Source organism: Lissotriton vulgaris, chromosome 1_1, assembly GCF_964263255.1.
Source record: "Lissotriton vulgaris chromosome 1_1, aLisVul1.2, whole genome shotgun sequence".
NCBI classification, from domain to species: Eukaryota; Metazoa; Chordata; class Amphibia; order Caudata; family Salamandridae; genus Lissotriton; species Lissotriton vulgaris.
In genome coordinates, this window is record NC_141685.1 from 1,690,858,691 (window position 1) to 1,690,877,945 (window position 19,255).

The 19,255-nt window shown below is 43.1% G+C and overlaps 1 long non-coding RNA gene across 1 annotated transcript in view; it reads left to right on the forward strand.

Moving 5' to 3' along the window:
- The first annotated feature begins 6,478 nt into the window (after nt 1-6,478).
- LOC147751064 (uncharacterized) overlaps nt 6,479-19,255 on the forward strand; it is a 125,126-nt gene continuing 112,349 nt past the window's right edge. Inside the window, exons 1-2 of the long non-coding RNA XR_015295531.1 lie at nt 6,479-6,704; nt 7,711-7,798. This is a non-coding gene — a long non-coding RNA (uncharacterized LOC147751064). The remainder of the gene's footprint in view (nt 6,705-7,710; nt 7,799-19,255) is intronic.

Genomic DNA, 19,255 nt, shown 5'->3' on the forward strand with positions numbered 1-19,255 from the left:
TGTTTCCATCTACTAAGCATTTTACATATTCGAGTGCGGAGATTGGAATAATTAAACTCGGAAGTGGACGGTATTGTGGAGGCCAACTGCAGCCCCAAGTAAGGTATTGCGTCCGGCGCCCAGATCATCAGGTGTTCCTCTTGCAGGTGGGCGAAAGTGTGTGAAGAAAGGGAGATGTTAAGGGCCATGGATTTGTCCATGTTAATCTTAAATCCCGATCCTAGCGCAAAACCATGTAGTTCAACAAAAAGGGCACGCAGGGACGTGATCGGGTCAGAGAGGGCGAGCAAAACGTCATCTACGTAGAGGCTCACCATGTGAATATCGCCCCCAAATTTAATTCCAGATATAAGAGGATGTTGCCGGATCCTAAGTGCTAGGGGTTTCATGTACAAGGCAAATAGAAGGGGTGACAGGGGGCATCCCTGCCTGGTCCCTCTCTCAATAGGGAACCGAGTGGATGTATGACCGTTGACCCGTACTGTCTCCATAGGAGAGCGATAACAATTGAAGATCCGGGTCCGCAGCTTTTCACCAAAACCAGCAGCCATCAGTACCATCTCTAGATATGGCCAGTACACCCTATCAAAGGCCTTCTCTGCGTCAATGGCCAGGAGCATGAATTCACCTGGGATGCCCGTTCGATCAGGTGCAGAATGCGTTTGGTGTTATCACTGGTCTGTCTCTGTGGGATAAACCCCGCCTGGTCTGGCTCAATCAGCTGAGCCATATATGGGGCTAGCCGGGCCGCCATGATGCTAGTGAATAATTTGATGTCGATATTTAAAAGGGAAATGGGTCTGTAGGCACCCCAGGTTGATTTGTCTTTCCCTGGTTTGGGGATAACGACAACGACCGCCTATAGCATTTCCCCCGGGATGGCCCCCGTTTGGTCAAAGGTGTTGAACAGGGTCGTCAGAATGGGGGCAAGTTGACTGCAGAAGGTTTTATAAAAGTCAGCCGTGTAGCCATCGGGCCTGGGTATTTGCCCAATTTGAGGCGGGAGATTGCGGAGACTACTTCTTCCGTCTGAATGGGCCTGTCAAGGTAGTCGGCCTGAGCCTGTGACAGAGCTGGCATCTGGGCTTTAGCTATATATTCAGCACTAACCTGGGCATCTATAGGATCTGCTTTATAAAGGTTGGCATAAAAGTCCAGAAATGTTTCGGCTATGGCCACATTGTCAGTTACTGACTCCCCCCCCCCCCCCCCCCCCCCTCCCCTGCGTCCGAATGGCATGGACCCCTTGCCTCTGCCTAGCCTTCCGTAGTTTGCTGGCTAAGAGCCGGCCACATTTGTCTCCCCCGTGTAATAGGAGTGGCAAAGCCTGAGGGCTGCATACTCAGCCCTGTCTTGGTCCAGGGCAGCAAGGTGCTTGCGTTCCACGCAAAGCTGACGCCAGGCGCATGATGCAGCGGTACGCTGATGCCTCCGTTCGAGTTCAGAAACTCTTTACGTGAGCTACGCATGTTTGCTACTACGTTCCTTATTTTGGGCTGAAGATATAGCGATGAAGACCCCTCTAAGGACCGCCTTAAGTGCCCCCCATTGTGTCCCTGCAGACGTATCAGGATTAGCATTGAGGGTAAGGAAATCTGTGATGGCCTTCTGGACCTGTTCAGTAACCGATGCGTGTTGAAGCAGTGTGTCGCTTGAAAGGTGGCCAGAACGGGGGAGTGGTCGGAGAGAGAGGCTGTCAATATGTCGGCATTCAATGCGTGAGCCTGGAGCGAGGAAGAACAGAGAAAGTAATCATGCCTTGCATATGTTTTATGTGCTCCTGAGTAAAAAGTGTAGCTGCGAGTGCGTGGGTGGAAGTGTCGCCAGAGGTCGTTTAGTCCCAAATCGTGAAGATGTTTTTGTCCCTCGGCAGTAAGCACCCTAGCTTGGTGTGTTCTCTGGCAGGAACGGTCCATATTGTTAGCGAAGACAATGTTGAGATCTCCCCCCAACAGTAAATGGCGGTCTGTGGAAACAGTTACCTCACTAAGTGCGTGAAGGAGGAACCTATTCTGTCTATCTTTAGGTGCGTATATGGAACCTACTACGAATGTCGCCGCCCCAAAGGTAAATTGGTATGTGAGTAGACGGCCCTTTATTTCGGCCTCCTTCTGAAGAACCTTGCCTGTAAAGGAGTGGGAGACTAGGATAGCTACCCCTGCAGATTTAGACCCAGAGGCTCCGAGGTAGTGCTCCGTCGATCATCATCGTCGCTCGGAAGTGCCAACCCCAGGACCTGGCAAGATTCAGTGAGTCTGAATATGAGACGGAATGGATGGCCCCATGAGTACTGAATGCCCTTCTACCTAAGGTGCTCGGTCACCGGATGAAACTGCCGGCGGCGCTGTAGGGTGATCAAGGCTAACTCCTGGTACAGTACAGGGGAGTGTCCTTTATATGAGATTGGATGCAAAGACCTGGCCTTGGAGAGAATGTCTTCTTTAGTTTTGAAGTCCTGCACGCATACCAGAATGTCCGCTGGGGGAGCGTTGGGTGCACTTGGCGGGCCCACGTGGTGCGCCCTGTCTAGGACAATGTCTGTGTCATCCGGGACCGCAAGAATGTGACGAAAAAAAAGACCCACAGTGAAAGCAAAGAGATCCTTAGTGTCGTCTGTGGCTTTCACTCCTCTGATCTTGATGTTGTGTCTGCGTGACCTGTTTTCCAAGTCCTCGAGGTGCACCTGTGTATTCATCTGCTGATCCTGGAGGCGGAGTATCTCCTGTTGGAGCATATTGATGTCAGTCGTGGTAGCGTCGCTTTTGTCTTCAAGTGTGGCAACACGTTCCCGCACCTCATTGACGTCCTTGCGAATGTCTTTTATTTCTGCTGTTAACTCCGCTTTCACCGTTTGCCAGATCTGAGGGCGCAACTTGGTATGAGGGATATGTTCGCTCCCCTCTATTACAAGAAATTGTCCTTAGCACTATTTGGACCGTTGCGTCATACACTTGGATTATGGCATGCGGCCCAGGCCAAATTAGAATGGGCAGGGGTGCTAACCCAGCTCACTCCACTGTGGGACACGAAACAGCTAGGCAGACTTAGGTATAGTAAAGGATTTGATTGATGGGATGATATTGGAATATCCACGGTGGGAGATATGTGGCAGGGAGGGGAAATAGTCTCCTTTGAGCATCTGCAGCGACAATACGAACTGGCCCCCTCCGAATTGTTCAGGTACACACAGATACGATATGCCCTGATGACAGCACTACCACCTGGCTCCGAGGTTCCGGAGGCATCCTCTATAGAAAATAGGTTATTAACTGATTACATGCCAAAGAAGGCTACCTCTCTAACCTACCGTAAACTAGTGAATAACTTGCCTGACCCGACGAGACCCCTGAGAGATAAATGGTCCCAAGATTTTGGTGAGATTGATGACTCAGAGTGGAAGGAAGCATTGGCATCCCTAAGAGAGGTGAGCATACCCTCACACCTTTCATACTACACTAGAAACACCTTGCACAAGATTGGGAGGGCAGAACACCCCTCCTGCCTGGCTGCGGAGAAGAGGGAACCTTTTTTCACACCATATGGGATTGTCCTAGAATACTGGAATATTGGACACAAGTAATGAGAACTATATCACAATCGGAGGGGGTCTCACTTGTACCTGAGCCCAGGCTTTGCTTATTAAACATATGGGAGCCAAATGACCTCACTCGTTCTGGGCAGAGTTGGGTAACAATGGGACTTATGGTTGCCAAGAGGAACGTAGCACAAAAGTGCTGTGAAACTGCAAAATTGTGACTTTTTAATAATTAACGGTATTTATGATAATGATGTGATATGCTGCACTGCTTTTTTATGTCCAAGAATGATTTCTTGTTATGCTGGAATGGAAATTAATAAAATCTTTTAAAAAAAAGAAAACTGGCCCAACAAAAACCTAATTGGAATAAATAACTTTTACAGCCTATTACATTTTGGGGTCATACTCAGTGACATGAGTTGCTAATAAGACAACTCCATGACCATGAGGCAGAACTTAATTGGTTTAAATGAATGCAGCACAATACATTAGCAAACACTGTATGCTGCTGTTGTGCGAACATGTGTATGTGGTTAGTGTGTCGGTGGCTAATTATGTAAGAAGGAAAACACACATGGAGAATAGTATGTGACTCTGTGCACAAGAAAATGTATTGCTGATAATTTATAATACTCTTTCTTTGATATGTTTCCCCTACATGAACCACTGAATATCCCAAATCAAAATTAAGGAGCTGGTTAGAATACTGTTTGCTTTCTCACCTTGCGCAACATATCCGTATTAAGGAATAAAAAGAGTTGTGTGAGATGTCTGGATGGGTCTGAAGAATACCTGTGACAACAGTTGCTGCATTAATGTAGAAAAATGTTGACTGACTTGCATAGGCAGTGAGGTCATAATTATCAAAGCCTATCCACGTTGTTTTTAATCTTGTAGAGCTTGGGGAACAAAATAAAAAGGATTGGTGTCCATTTTAGCAAGAATAACTCCTGATGCCTAACTTGAGATATCCCCATAAAGTTTACTTATAAAAATAAGTAACAAGCTCATGGAGAGCCCACCTAGCAACAACGGTGGCTTACGAGGAGCACCTGTATGATGAAACATGTTGCCTAATGTCTACATTCTTTTAAGATAAAAACCGAGTGTTAAGGTTTCAAATTCATTTTTCTATTAGGATTAAAGTAATTCTCGAGTGTCATCACTAAGGAATGGTCTTACTGTCCTGCTTAATATTGCCTATAGAAGTCATGCCCTGAGATTGAATTATCATTTTGCCAGGGTTCTGAAATTTTGTATATCACCTTATTGAGGAATAGTTGACTGCTGCACCATCAGGGCAGCATCGTCAACTTTAGAATGCCTGTCTTGTCTACACAATCTGCAGGTTAGTTAAGTGACCTATTTCACAGGCATTGTAAGCAAGTATGACTATCTAAACGCCAGCTCAAAGGGAGCAGTTGCACAAATTGGCGAAGCCTCTGCTCTTGTAAAATGTTTTGGTCACAAGTTGTTGCTTGCAAGACATTTGTTTACAGGTGGCTTAGAGCCTTCCAATTACTTACCATTGGTAATCTTCATTGTCACTTTCATTTTCTAGGTTCTCTTTAAAAAAAAGAGCTGACTCTGCCAGCACTGACAGCCATGCTTCTGTACAACATAGCCAAAAGACATAGAAAAAGCGAATAGCTCTCTAGAGGCGAGACTCATTGGCTTTACCAATGCTTGTTATTTTGAAATTGGCAGGAGTCTCTACTTTTATCACATCTTAGTATATTGTGCTTGAATTTGTTTTGCACTAGTGAATAAGAGAGAACACAATTAATCAGTGAGCCAAAACGTACAATCCAGTAATTCTGCCACTCCTGTTCCAGAGTAAAAAAAACAAGGTGCTAAATGGAATGTTTGAACTAATATCAGCCACTGGCAATCACCTGGGCCGCATCCCAAACCATTGTTTTTCAGCCCAGTGTAGTTTGGTTCCAGTGAGCCCATAAAAAGGGCGAAACTGGTCCTGGGTTGCTTGAGTTGCAGTTCAGGGAGGACCTGGCCTGGCAGTTTGGGCTAGACTCCTCCTATTAAGAGTAAGTTCAAGACTAATTTGTATGCAGCTGGTTCCAAACTGAGGTGGCATGGTGGGCAACAAAAATATGGACTGGGATGCGGCCTGAGCGTTTGCCAGTGGCTGAGATTAATTCAAGCTTTCCATCGATCACCTTGTTGTTTTGCATTTGTTGCCCTTAGTGCACCCGTTATGCCCAGACGTGGGTCCCAGGCTCACTGTGGACCTAAGCTACACCTGGTTGAAGAGTACTAATTAGGGTGAAACTGGTCCTAGGTTGCTTGTGCCTGGCAGTTAGGGCTGGACTGTTCCCATGAGGAGCAAGGTCAAGACAGATTTGCATATGTCCCAGTCCAAACTGAGGTGGTATGGAGGGCAAACAACGATGGACTGGGTTGCGGCCCGAGCTATTGCCAGTGGCTGAGATGAATTCAGTCATTCCACCCATCACCTTGTTTTTGCATAAGACTCTCTCATGTTATCATTGCCTAGCGCCATCTGTGGCTCATTCTTGGCGATAGGTTCAATAACCAGACATTTTACACACCCACCCATGCAGACACGTATAACTGAGCATGAGGTACGCTGTGCATTTAAATGGTTGCCCCAATTTGTCATTCATTCCTGGTCACCCGGTGGAGATGTGTTCTGCCTTGTGTATAGCAGGCCTGCGCCCGATGCACTAAGAGTCAATATCTAACGCTTCCTGTTTTTTTGTACAGAACTTGCCAGATTGTAGCAACTCTGTGGGAGTCAACATTGTGTAACCAGAATGACTCATATGCCACCAGCACAATAAAAGTGAATTCAAATCACGCTGCACCTTGATGACTCATTGCTTATCCGGAGAGCTTCCCCCGGGACACTGAAAGTGCTCCCATGTTGACTAGCTTGCTGCAGGTCACCCTGCCACCAACATTGTAGAACGCGTGTACTTGAAGCAGAACATTCCGGGCGGAGCACTGCGTGTACCTTTCGTGTTGAAGAATCCGGTTACACTGCCTGCGCTGTGAAGGGCTGGTGTCGGAATTCCATTCATACAGGCAATGAGCCTGTTCTGAATCTGCCTTCTATGACTTGTGGGCTCCTGAGTATAGAACGCAGGGAGTATCAGAGGGCTACCAGGCGAATACCAAGTACCAGGTAAGTAAGGGTGTACTACAGTGTTTCATAGGTACTTTCCTAAAAGCTAAATTAGGAACCATTATTCGTTTAATTGCAATTCGAGGCTGCCTTAAATGTTCCCCAATACCTGTCTCTGTAGTGAACTCACTGGTAATACGTTTCTTTTGGTCGTCCTTTTTTACCAGTTTATTTAACACCAACTAGACCTTTCTTTTGAGAGATGCCAAATGTTATTGATACCGTGCCGCTATATTTTTCTTGAAAGGTTTACATTTTTAAATGTTAACCCTTTACATTCTGGGCAATAAATCTGTACAATTCATTGGAAAAACTATATACGTTAAATATTATTTTGTGTATATACAAATCCATGCAAGAAAATATATAGTCTTGTTTTAGCGGAGGCACAATTGTAACTTTAAAATTAATTGTGTTTGAGGCACATATCTAAAGAATTATGTTGTTCATATATATGTTGTGACTTTTATTTTACAATGCTTACAGTTAGTCCAAATACTGTTTTTTTTTACTTTTAACCTTTTCTTAAAGTAATGAGCTCACCTAGATATTCTCTAATGCATAATTTGGAAAGTCCATACCAAACGCTTAGTTGGCTGTATCACAGACTGACATTTCTTATGCTTTCCCCCGCGTTTCTATCATATCCTTGTGCTGTGATCTAATAGAAAAGTTATCCTCTAATGTACAAGCAGAGGACCTTGCCATGTGCGAATGGCATCCTTGTATATCACACTGATTTAAAAAGTTACTTTCGCAGTTGGAAGTTGACAGGATATTGGCATTTACCTTAAGTACAGCCTGTTTTTAATGCGAATTCTTACCGTCTGTCTCCAACCACATGACACTGGTGGATGGCTGTGTTGGTTGAACTGTAAAGGAGTGGCAGTGCTGTAGGTAATTCCTATACTTGAAGGCAGCGGGTGACAGCGTGATTAAGTATATTTAAATGTTAAATGTGATGAAGCTACAGTGGTTTATGAACTCAAAAATCATTCTTTTTTAGTAAATCTGCAGAAGAAGACATCAGAGACTCGTATAAAACCACTTCCATCAGACTCATCTGGACATGCCAGGGGCTCATCTGGTCAAAGGTATGTACAGGTGTTCTCTTCCCATCTCCCAAAACGTTGTTAGGATCTTTAGTGCCCTCCATATTGTAAATGACATACAACATTTGTACAATTACAGTTGTCTTAAGTAACAGCTTGGAAGCTACTGCTACTAGAGAGATCTAAAGAGATAGTGTGCCCATATGTGTGTGTGTGTGCATGTGTGTGTGTGTGCAAGCAAAAGTCAGGGTGTCTTCGCCACAGCTTGAATCTGCAACCTGTACGAGTCTTGCACACATTTCTATGACATTTCCTCATGTAGAATACCGTGTACTGCTTACAGAGTGCACCAGATTCGATGTACTCCATTAGTATTTACTGTTTTCCATATCAAGGTTGATTGTATAGCAGCGGGTACTTCAAAGAATCCTTGAAGCAAAATAAAATTGTGATCGAATATTAGTCCAGCTTGGTCCTGTTTTGACCAGTGTTGATGGAACTAGAACCAAATATTGGTTACATTATCAGCATATCATGATTGTCTTTGGAGCACGTGGTTACTTATAAGCTTGCAGGTAGTTTTGAGTTCCTATGCCACTTTGAGGCAATTCAGTCTGCCTTACAAGCTGGACATGGGATAGGGACTGCGAAACTCACAAAGCTTGATTTTGTACTACTTACGATAAGGGGCAGATGTCTTCTTTCACGATATTGGCCCTCTGCAGCCATTGACAGATTGGAACAATGCCTGACCAGAACTGAAGTGAACCCCTTAGATTGGTCAGAATCTTACCAACAGTACTGGATTTATGGATGTCAAGAGTTTACCAGGTGTCACCTCCTGGGCCGGCACTTTTTGTCATTCCCCATGGGAGCACATTTTTGCTCTACTGTTGAGCCTCTATGTAGGGCTACTAAGAGTGGACGTATCACTGCAGTAACTTGGATCTAATCGTTGCATTTAATCCTTAACCCAATATTTATGCTGGCCACCCTAGAGGTTACCTATACAATTCAATTAGATTACATTGTTTTATTGATCTGCGCCACTGGATAGAATTTAGCTTTCTGCTGACTGTTTTGGCACCCCTTATGTACAATACGCAGATACTAGGTCAAGATGGCCTCTTAGCAGAGATTCCATTTAGTGGTAGGAAGCAAGGCACTCAGAAGCAGGTTTTGCATAATCTAGGATCAGTCTTCCACCGTACACGCTCCTATAATCTAGGATCAGTCTTCCACCGTACATGCTCCCGCTACCAGTTAGTTGAGGGGTTGCCGTGCGAGCCTTAACCTTCACGATAAATTAGAAGTGACCATTACTTTAAACTAAATTAATGAATATAAATGTAATTAGATGAGAAAGGACTTGAGAAAGTGTCTTTGACATTGAAGTTAAGCAATTTAAGTCATGGTTCAGAGAACCTGTATTAGAAAGAACAAAATGTCTTTCTTGTGCTCAACAGTGCATTTGCAGTTTAATGGTTGTTAGTTAAAGAAACTTTCTCACCAGACTATTTTCCAGCACATTTTATCAACAACTCAAGCCAGTAGAGTGCTGCCAAAGCTCTTTTTATGGTCAGATGATTTTCCTTCTCTGTAGAACAGCCTTGATGTAGGTGTTGATCTATTGTACTTGGTCCTCTTCCATTTCCAGTAAACTGGGATCCACATAGAGCAAACCGGGCTGCGAAGAAACCTCTTCTGGGAAATTAGTGAAACATTCCGAAAAGCCTAAATCTCATTGGGATCTGGGTAAAGTAGTTCCCAGCGGAGCCAACGAGAGCAAAATTGTACAGTAAGGATTTGAGTGCTCTTGTTATGCACATATGATGTAGCTTATACCTGTAGATAGATTCATAAGTGGGTGGCCCGTTTTCCCTTGAAAAGGATTACAGGGTATCTGGAGATTGTAATAAAGTTTCCATGCATCATGGCTTTTGCCTTGTTAGCCTTGTTCGGAGTATGCTAGAACATTAAATTAAAATCGCCGATTAAGACCAGCAGTTTACAACAATTTATTCAACCTGTTCCAAAATATTAGCCACGCGAGATTTCTGTTGGGATCTCAATTTTAACAGACGCTATACTTTCTGTAAAGACACTTTGAGTATCCTGTTGCATGCATGTTTTTGATGATAGTATGTCAGTTGCCTTTCCCTGCATGATATCTCTGCCTGTAATTTTCCATAATTGGAATAGCAGCTGCCACAGTAATAAAAAAGGTATCAGAATTGAAGACTTGATGCTTCATCTAGCCATACTTGAGCATCTGCGGGGTCAGAGGGGAGACGTGATTGATTGGCTCTTAATTTTGGCCACGCCCTCTGAAAGGATTTCTCTTTTGCTGAATGCTTTGGAATCACTTTTTACATTTGTGTATCCTGTCTCGTCTTTTTTGCTGTTCAAAATCAGTATTCACCCTTCCTGGTCTGTTAAAACACAGAGAGCTTTGTGGAAGAGTATTGGTCTGTCCTGTGGCATCGTCTTTGAATACTGCTTCAGGCTGTGTCACAGAGCCCTCCATCATACTTACACACTTTGCTTAGCAAATAAACACAGTCCCATTGACAGACATAGAAGGGTGGCAGTAGAGACCTCTTGTGCTTAGAGGCTCCAAATTTTGCAGAGCCCGCACTTGGCCTCAAACATTTTTCAGGCTGCCTCATAACTACCACGGAGGAACTTACCTTTTGATTAAAGAAGTATTTCAGTATTTCTACAGTTTGAGATACAACTCTAGAGCTTCTTTTTATATTTTCACTTCAATTATTTCAATATGATTTAATGGGGCTTGCCCAAAGATATGTAAATAAATTTAAGATAATTGCTGTTGTCGTTCATCTCATCTTTTTAAAAAACAATTTGTATTCGCTTTTTCATACTGCTTTACATGAATGCAGATATAACAGTTGGACTGGGCGATACCATTGTTCATTACATTTCCACTGAAATTTCAAGGGTGAGGGAATATATTGAGGTAACAGGTTGCGCATTTCGAATCGTGTAGTGCACCTTTTCAATTATCCATTGTTTGTAAATGTATGCAACAAATAAGAAACACGACTTGTGGATAGCAGGGTATGGAAAGATTTGGGCCCGTCACACTGCTGCTTCCAAACTTATGTTTAAAGGGTCATGGCTGTACTGGGAAGGAACATAGCTGCCAAGTTTCCCAGGTCCATGCATGATGCGCTACTCCAGTGCAGGTTTTTTTCTTGGAATTCTGGGACATGTAGTTCCGTTTTATGATAGGACAAACAAGTCTGTGAGTCCCAGAATTCAAAAAGAAAACCTGTACGGAAGCAGCACATCCCACATGGAAATGGGAAACATGGCAGGCCAGAAGGAACATGTGCGTTGAAGTACCAACCAACGAAAATAGCATAGTGTCTCCATTACTGCTCAAATAGCAGCAGTTAGACAATAGTATCAAGTTCAGACTAGAGCGTTCTGAAAACAATAGACATTGTTTCATTTTGTTGTAATATCCGCCAACATTCTAAAACACATAAAGACAACATTTGTATACAGTAAACAAAAGTGCCCAACCAGCAGCTACAAATCACTAAAATAGGTCATTGCAGATACAGGATATATTGTTTCTAAAATACCTTTCTTTAGACACAGCTCTTAAAACTTTCTTTAGATCAATTGTTGCTTGGGCTTTTAAGTATTGCTGCTTTACTCTTGGCTAGAGCTTTCAACGCAATATATAGCCTGGTTTTAAATGCGCTTTTAAAAAAAAAAACTGTACTTTCACAGAGCTGTATATAATTAGGATGCTATAGATCCTTGGGATTCTTGAGACAATATGTGCATTGTTTTATTACAGTGTTGCCCGAACGTTCCGTCCCACAGAGGACAATGTAGAGAATTTGGGCCAGATAGGCTCGTTTTTGTGACTGTACCAATCTTTTCCCTATGCTCAAAAAGAATCAATGTAAACCATTTCCTCAAGTGGTGCTCTTTGGTAATGGTAGTGATTAGTGCATCTCAATAATTGTTATAAAACCACTCTAAGATAAGTGAACTTCGTCACTCTCTCACTTTCTCACTTCAGGGGCGCAACTTTCGGGGGGGCTGATTCTTCCAGCAATAGGCAGAGTGAAGATGCAGGGGCTTTAGGAAGAGGTGAAAAACAACAAAGCCTCGTTAACAAGTAAATGGTCTTTTAAAGACCTGTGAAGTGCTTGGGTGCGGCTGTGTGTGCGCCCGGGAAGCTGTCTCAGCCCGGGCTGACACACGATGGGGGGCTGAAGCTCTTTAAGCCCAATGGGGATTGCGCGCCTGTCTCACTTTGTTTATTGCTCAAATTCCAGGTATACTTAAGGGGCTTCAGGTGACCTGCTAAGAGCATTGTTGTGATTTTACGACAATTTATTATCATTCTATTTGAATTTTAATATTTATTTAAACAATTTATATTTTTTGGAGACCTACTGGAGTTAAGTCGTTCAGGTCTACATTTTCTGTAAACATTAGCAATGGCCAGTTTGTAATACTTAATCTAGGACAAACTAGCTGCTGTTTAATGCTTCCAGCAGAACTTTGTAGTAGTGTGGTGGTTACTTTATTTTATTCCAAGCAGATTCCTAAAAATAAAAAATAAAACATACAACACACTAAACATGCTGGCCATATGCTTGCAATAAAAATGATACATTTAATAGGAAAGAAATAGGAAAAGTTAACCATTGTATGTACTTTTACTACAACAGTGTGGCATTTATTTGCATGCAAGTGTACTTAGAACAGGTATAGCCAGCACTTTAAGTTTTCATGCACATCACATGAAAATAGGATTCTTATTGGCTCAAAGAAAATGTAATATTCTCTTATTTGCTGTAACCTGAAGACCTCGTTTAAACACTTATGGACAATAAAAAGGATGATAACATAAAAATAAAAGCATTGGTCCATCAACCCAGGCACAGGAGTACACTTCTTTTTTAGGTGGATGTGCGCATGTGATGAGCAAAATGCTGTCACTCACAGTGCAAGAGAGCCTGTGGCTGAAGCGGGCTGAGTCATTACCACATGCTCTACTTTGTGATTTGTGGTAGCAAAAAGTGAAAGAGCTGAACAGACTTACGGGGCCCGAAGCCCCACTGTTTCTGTATATATAAGTGTGTGTGTGTATGTAGGTATCAATTTGTTTGATTTCATGAGATTGTCGAGGCAGCTAATGCTTCCTCTAGGCCAGTCATAATTTAACCAGTTCTGATTTTTAAAAAAAGAATAGTTCTGCATCTTCTCATCGTGGACATACACTGGGTCAGGGGAAGGGGCACTTTGGACTTTTTAAGTACATTTGTCACTGTGCATGTTACTTTTACAATTTTATGCTTTCTGGATTCAATTTTCGGTTGGTTTTTTTATTATATGGAGTCTCTTTTGCAGAGACCTTGTGAAACCTTCCCCAAGTAACTTTCCAGTCATAAGTTGTGATTCTGGGACCGGGATTGCATTTCTACCCTCTGTGATCTGTTTCAGGCTGACTAATTACAGGACTTTTTAACTTTACATGCACAATTCGACCTCCATAGAGGCCAGCTCCTCACTTATTCAGCTCTTCGTTGGGCCCTAGTAGTCGCTGGGATGGTGGGGGATTCCAAGCCTACCCCTTATCAATTAATCTACATCCTTCATTTGATGAGAGGAGGCTGCAAATGAATAACTTGGATTTGCAGAGCCCTGGTTGCTCAGTCTTAAAACTCACCCCCATTTGCATAGGGACACCTAGGAGGGAGATTTCAACAGGGTTCTTCATTATTTCATGATAAGAGTGGGTGAGGGCTCTGACATATCCCTGAATTCCTTCCTGAAATGTCCAGTTTAAATTAATCCAATTCTATGTCTTACATAGAGCTTATCTTTCCCCTGAACCTCTACACAGAATTTTCCCTGGGACTCAGATGGATTTCACAATTGTGACTTGCCAGCATCTGATCTTTGAACCGGGCCTTTGGGACTGGGCGGAGTTGTGTTACAAACTATAGTGTTGGTCATTATCGTGCTGAGGGTGGAAACCTGGGAAATAGCTGCTTTATGACGTAGACCTGATTACAATGAAGCGCACTTTCATATTTACAAAAGTCCCCAACATCATTCCAGCTTGGCCTGGCATATTCCCAATGGCCGTCTCAACTAATTTATGGTGGCCCAGCCCGAAGGTGCCATGTCCCCATGACTTTGCCCGTCACTTGGGGGGGGGGGGGGGGCAGTTTCTGTTGCTGCGCATGGGTATCCTTCTTCACCCCTCCTACGCCCTGCGTTGTCCAGGTTGACTTTAGTTCCTGCTGGATAGACTTCTTCTCTTTAACCCTATGTATCTTAGATTAATAGGAATATCCTCTTCTTTTTTTCTGGGTTTCCTTACCCAACCACACCAACGGGTCCATACATCCAGTTAACTTGTAACTGCAGCACTAAAGTAGGCATCTCTTGGTTTCACCAGGTTTCCATATCCTTCCTCCTCCTCCTGATTAGCCCCACCTCACCTGCCTCATTGTTTTCTGTGTGTTTAGCTCTGCACTAGATTGATACCATGTTCTTGCTTGTGTTTTCTTGCTCCTACATGTTCAATCCTGTACCATCTACTTTCCTTGTTATAACACCTTTGTTGTATGCCTGTTTTATTGCATACGACCAATATAAATATTTACATAAAAAGCAATGATCCCCAGCACCTCTTTTTAAGTCGGCTATGACAGGTGGAGTTGTTGCTAGACTTAATGGGATCAACCTAAAGTAGAGCTTTCATGATTATTACGGAGAGGGGCTTTGGCTCCGCCCACATGTTTGTAACCAGGATTACATGTTTGATTGAGCAGAAGTTGTATACTTCCACAGACAAAAGTGCCTACTCTCCATTCAGTGATCATTTTTTCTATTTATCTAGCTGCATGAGCCAAAAGCAGTATGGCTTCCAGAGCTTGAACTTTTCAGTGGAATACACACTGAATTCTAATGCTCTTAACGTGTCTTGAATAACTTGATCATTTAGAGTGTTTGTTTTTCTCTGGTAGCAGCAAAGACGGGAGGAGGGCAGTCAGAAGGAATGTATTGCAGTCCCAGCACCCTTCCCATCCGTTGTTAACTTTAGATCTCAAAGTGCAATGGAGTATTTGAGAGCAGTATGGGATGCCCTGGGCTACACTATCTACATGGATTTTTAGGTCTAGCTTGACAGCGCAGATATCTCACACCTCCTGTGATCAACAAAAAAGAGCTTTCCCTGTACTACTGAGAGAGGAGCTTAGGCTTCAGCCCCTCATGTTGGCTCCCCAGAGTGCAGATTTGTTTGGGCTGAATTTGTGTGCTTCCAAAAAAAAGATTGTCTATATTGCACTTTTTTGGTTTGTGGCACAGCATATACTCAAGACAGCGGGCCTGATTTTAGTTATGGTGGCAAGCCAGTGATCATGATCTAATTTGTTTATAACTAAATGCTACGATAAAGGCACTAGGCCAGACATATTTATTGTGAAAATTATATGTTAAAGTCAACAGGCATGGATTATTATAACTCTATATTAAAACCTACAGATAGGTATTTTGTTACATGGAATCTTATTAGGAAGTCAGTAGGAAGTTTTTTGGTGGTGGTTACCCCATGTGATAAACCATGGATATAGACGGTTTGCTCTGGGAGACTCATTGCTAAGTTCTTTTAGGAGAGATAGTATTTTGCTTAACCATCTGTAATATTATATACCTTTCTAATTGTATGACTGTGTGCCTGATGGTTGCCTTATGGAAAAGTTAATGTTCAGTACTGTAGGCCTGAGTTGGTTATGGTGACAAGCCAGCGATAATAGTTGTTGGCTTCATGGGTACGCAGGGAAATATGTCAAATGCCACAGGTCTGGTCTGCTTATTAGGAAAAGTTATTAGAAAGGCAGTAGGTCTTGCTTGTTTGTTGTGGAAAGCATATGCTAAAGCCAATAGGCCTCGACCTGTGGATTGTTATCACATTTTGTTACAGGCTGTAAAAAGTTATTTAGATACATGTAATCTCACAGATAACCATAGTACGCAAGGGTTTTGGTGTTGGCGAACCACCCAAATAAACTATGGGGATAGATGATTAACACTATCATAATTCGTATTGGGCTCTATTACTGTATTTTGTTCATATTTGTACTTTTACTATAGTATTCTTGATTGTTGCCTTGTGGCAAGACTTAATGACCAACACAGTAGGTCTGAGTTGGTTAGGGTGACATGCCAATGAGAAAGGTTATAGGCCTAATTGTTAATAATGAAAAATTACGATAAAAGCAGTGTGCCTGACATATTGATTGTGAACAATAGGCATTTAAGGGTAGATTGTAATTCCTCTGCTTTAAAGCCTACAGGTAGGTATTTTGTTACATGGAATTGTGACAAACCTTGTGTACAGAAGATTTGCATCGGGAGACTGTTGAGGATGGCAGCTGTCCAGACTGTGTCATTGTCATTCAAAAATGGTCAACATCCTAGTTCTAAATGTCACGCTATGCTCAGGGCCGGACTGGGAACCAAAACCGGCCCGGCAAAGTGCTCGGCCGGCCCCCGGGGGGAAGGTTGGGGGTGCGACCGAGCTCTTTGTCGGGGACGGTTTTCGCCGATTTTGTTACAGGGCCGATTTTGCAGCTATGCTGTATAAACGGCCCTGTAACAAAAACGGCCCCCAGGGGCCCACAACCAGCCCCCACCCTTTCGGCACCCCGGGGGATTGCCCGTTGCCCACAAAGGCCAGTCCGGCCCTGGCTATGCTGGGACTTTAAAACAATGATCGACTATTTGCAATACCTATGAAAATAGGAGATCCACAGCTATGTCAGTTTTATTATTGCAACCCTATGCCCAGTGTTTAGACAACAGCGTGCTTTCTGTTTTTCTACTTGTAGTCATTTAATTTATCTTGCGTAGTTGTACAGTTTGTGTACGTTTTTTGTGGTGTCTAAGTGTGAATGCTGGAATGAGTCAGTGGATGAAGGAATGGATGCATGAGTGCAAAGCTGAGTGACAGAGTGCATCTATGATGACTTACTGAGTGCCTAAAGCCATCAATGGCTAGTATATGTGTCAACAATATACTTGTGCTAACATTATCCACATTTCACAAATGCAGTCATGCACCCCTCACAAACTAAAACATCCAAACAAAGGGAGTGAGAAAATATTTTAAGAATCACGTTGAAACTAATTGCTGGCCCTTGCATTTCAAAGAAGCACACGCGTGAAAAGGTGGTGGTGTTGCTTCTTTTGTTCTTTTCCTTCTACTCCGCTTTTGCATTCCGTGTGGACTTTATGAAGGTTCCTGGTGACCCGTCCTGAAAGGCGGCCTCCTTGTGAACGTTTGAGGAAGTATGTGAGCACCTGTTAGTCACTAGTGACTCACAGGAACTTGGAGAGATATAAACAAGTGGGAGCTCGACCTCTGGCACATGCTAACTGCATTCCAGTGGCTTTCAGATCTTCAAAGCCGTGCAAGATAATGTGCCTGTGCGCCGAGCTGTATATCTAACTGAAACAAAAAGCCCTTTCAGACCTTCCGCCACAGAAGAATATTTCTCAGGCATTTCCTGGGGGCGCGTGTTCTTTTGTTGTTGGCGTGACTCAGCTTCGAGAAAAATATGACTAACCGTAATTCATCACTTTTGATCCAAAATGCTATATACATTACGTCCAAATCTCTGGATTTATACCACCTGCTGCCCTGTGGCATTAGTCAACAGGTCTAAAAAACAAACTACATACATAGTCTACAAGTATACGCTTCACAGAGACAAATGCTGTCCTCAAGCAGGTGTGGTGTCAAATTCTCTGTCTCCAATTTCCATTTTTTATAAAAGTGTATTAATTTCGACGGTTTGGGAGTCCTAGAGCCCGACTTTCTATGCAGACGTCCGTGCTTTTTTTTAAATTAATTTTTTTACAAATAAACGATTTGTATTTATCGTGGGGATGGGATCGTCAGCGCTATAACGGTTTATGCAAGTGTTGTGTCTAATGTTAACGTGACTTTGTTTATTGATATTCCACGTCAGTGCAACTGAGGACATTTGTCATGCCGATCGTAATCAGGAGAGCTTGATAGCACTGTGTTGATGCTTCTAAACTCTTCAAATAATAGGCGTCACTGTTATCCATTTTTACTCAATGTATTAACCTCAAGGAATGAAAGGACGAGTTGGCCCGATTCAGAGTGAGTGTGGGCATGCAGATCTCGCTCCCCCACTAATTCTCTGTGCACCCTCCACTTCTCCACTCTCCCACACTCGAACTAGCAACTGGTATGTAACTCACTGACCCATCGTGTTGGCTAGATAGTCATTCACATTTTTTCAAAATCTTTAATTCCTCATTGCGTTTACAGAATAAATGTAAGAGTTGAGTAACCTGTTATTGATTGGTGCCTTCTTGCACATAGTAAAATAAATGGCCTGAGGCGTGAGAATGCCTCAAGCTGTCCCCTTCTGCGTTCTTAGCCAGGTGGTGAGTAAATTCTTTGGGTTGAGCTCCAGCTTAAAGCTCATTACCAGTTCCTCCTTGGAGCATTCTGTGCATAGATGTGTATGCCAAAGGTGCCTCCGTTTCTCGCTCTGCCGAGGCGTGCGTCTGTTATTGTATGTAGGCATCATTCCTCATTGTGTGACTTTGATTACATTTTATATGTCTGTGGTTATATTATGTGAATGAATTTACTGAATTGGAGTGACAAACGCTTAAACAATTAGATGGCTTGGAGACACCTGGTATGCATGAGATGTTTCTACTGTGATCTACCTCTCAACCTTTTGAGTCTACAAGGAGCCTGTAATCCAATGGTTTTGGAGGATGAGTTACTTTTTTTGGGGGAGGGTGCAGAAGATTGTCAGGATAGATGAACCCATTGAAATTATGGGATGTGTCCCACCAGTTCAGAGGGTCCAAGGAGGGTAAAAACCTCCAAATTAGGGTGATTTAAAGGGTGTTTTTAGGGAATTGTGTGATAGTTGCTTGACTTTGGGTATGAGTTTGAGATGGAAAATGCTTATCCACTTGTATGGCTTGAAGCCATGTTTTGTTTTTGATAGTGTTACAAGCAGTCAAAAGTGTATTTGTCTTGTGTGGTGATGTGTGAATACAGCTTTGTCTGAATGTGCTGTTGATGTGGTAAACAATTAGCCAGCTGCATGGCTGGCAGCCGGGTTGCGCATGTCTTGTTTCTAGGAGTTGTATCTAAAGTGTTCTCGTGGTGTGATGCAGGTGCAAGGCACAGGAAGATCTGCTGGACGAATGCCCACCCTAGGGAGAGAACCACTTCTTTGCCCTGTCTTGGGTTTGTCAGCATGTCAGATCCCTAATAGCATCAGAGGATTGTGGGAATGTAAAGGGTGAGGTGTAGGAGAGCAAATGGGGGCTGGAAGAGGAGAGGCAAGAATATAAGGTTAAGTTGTGTTTCATTACGAGATTAATCCTCGGGAATGAAACAGCATTGGTAAGGAAAGTAACAAATAGTACCCT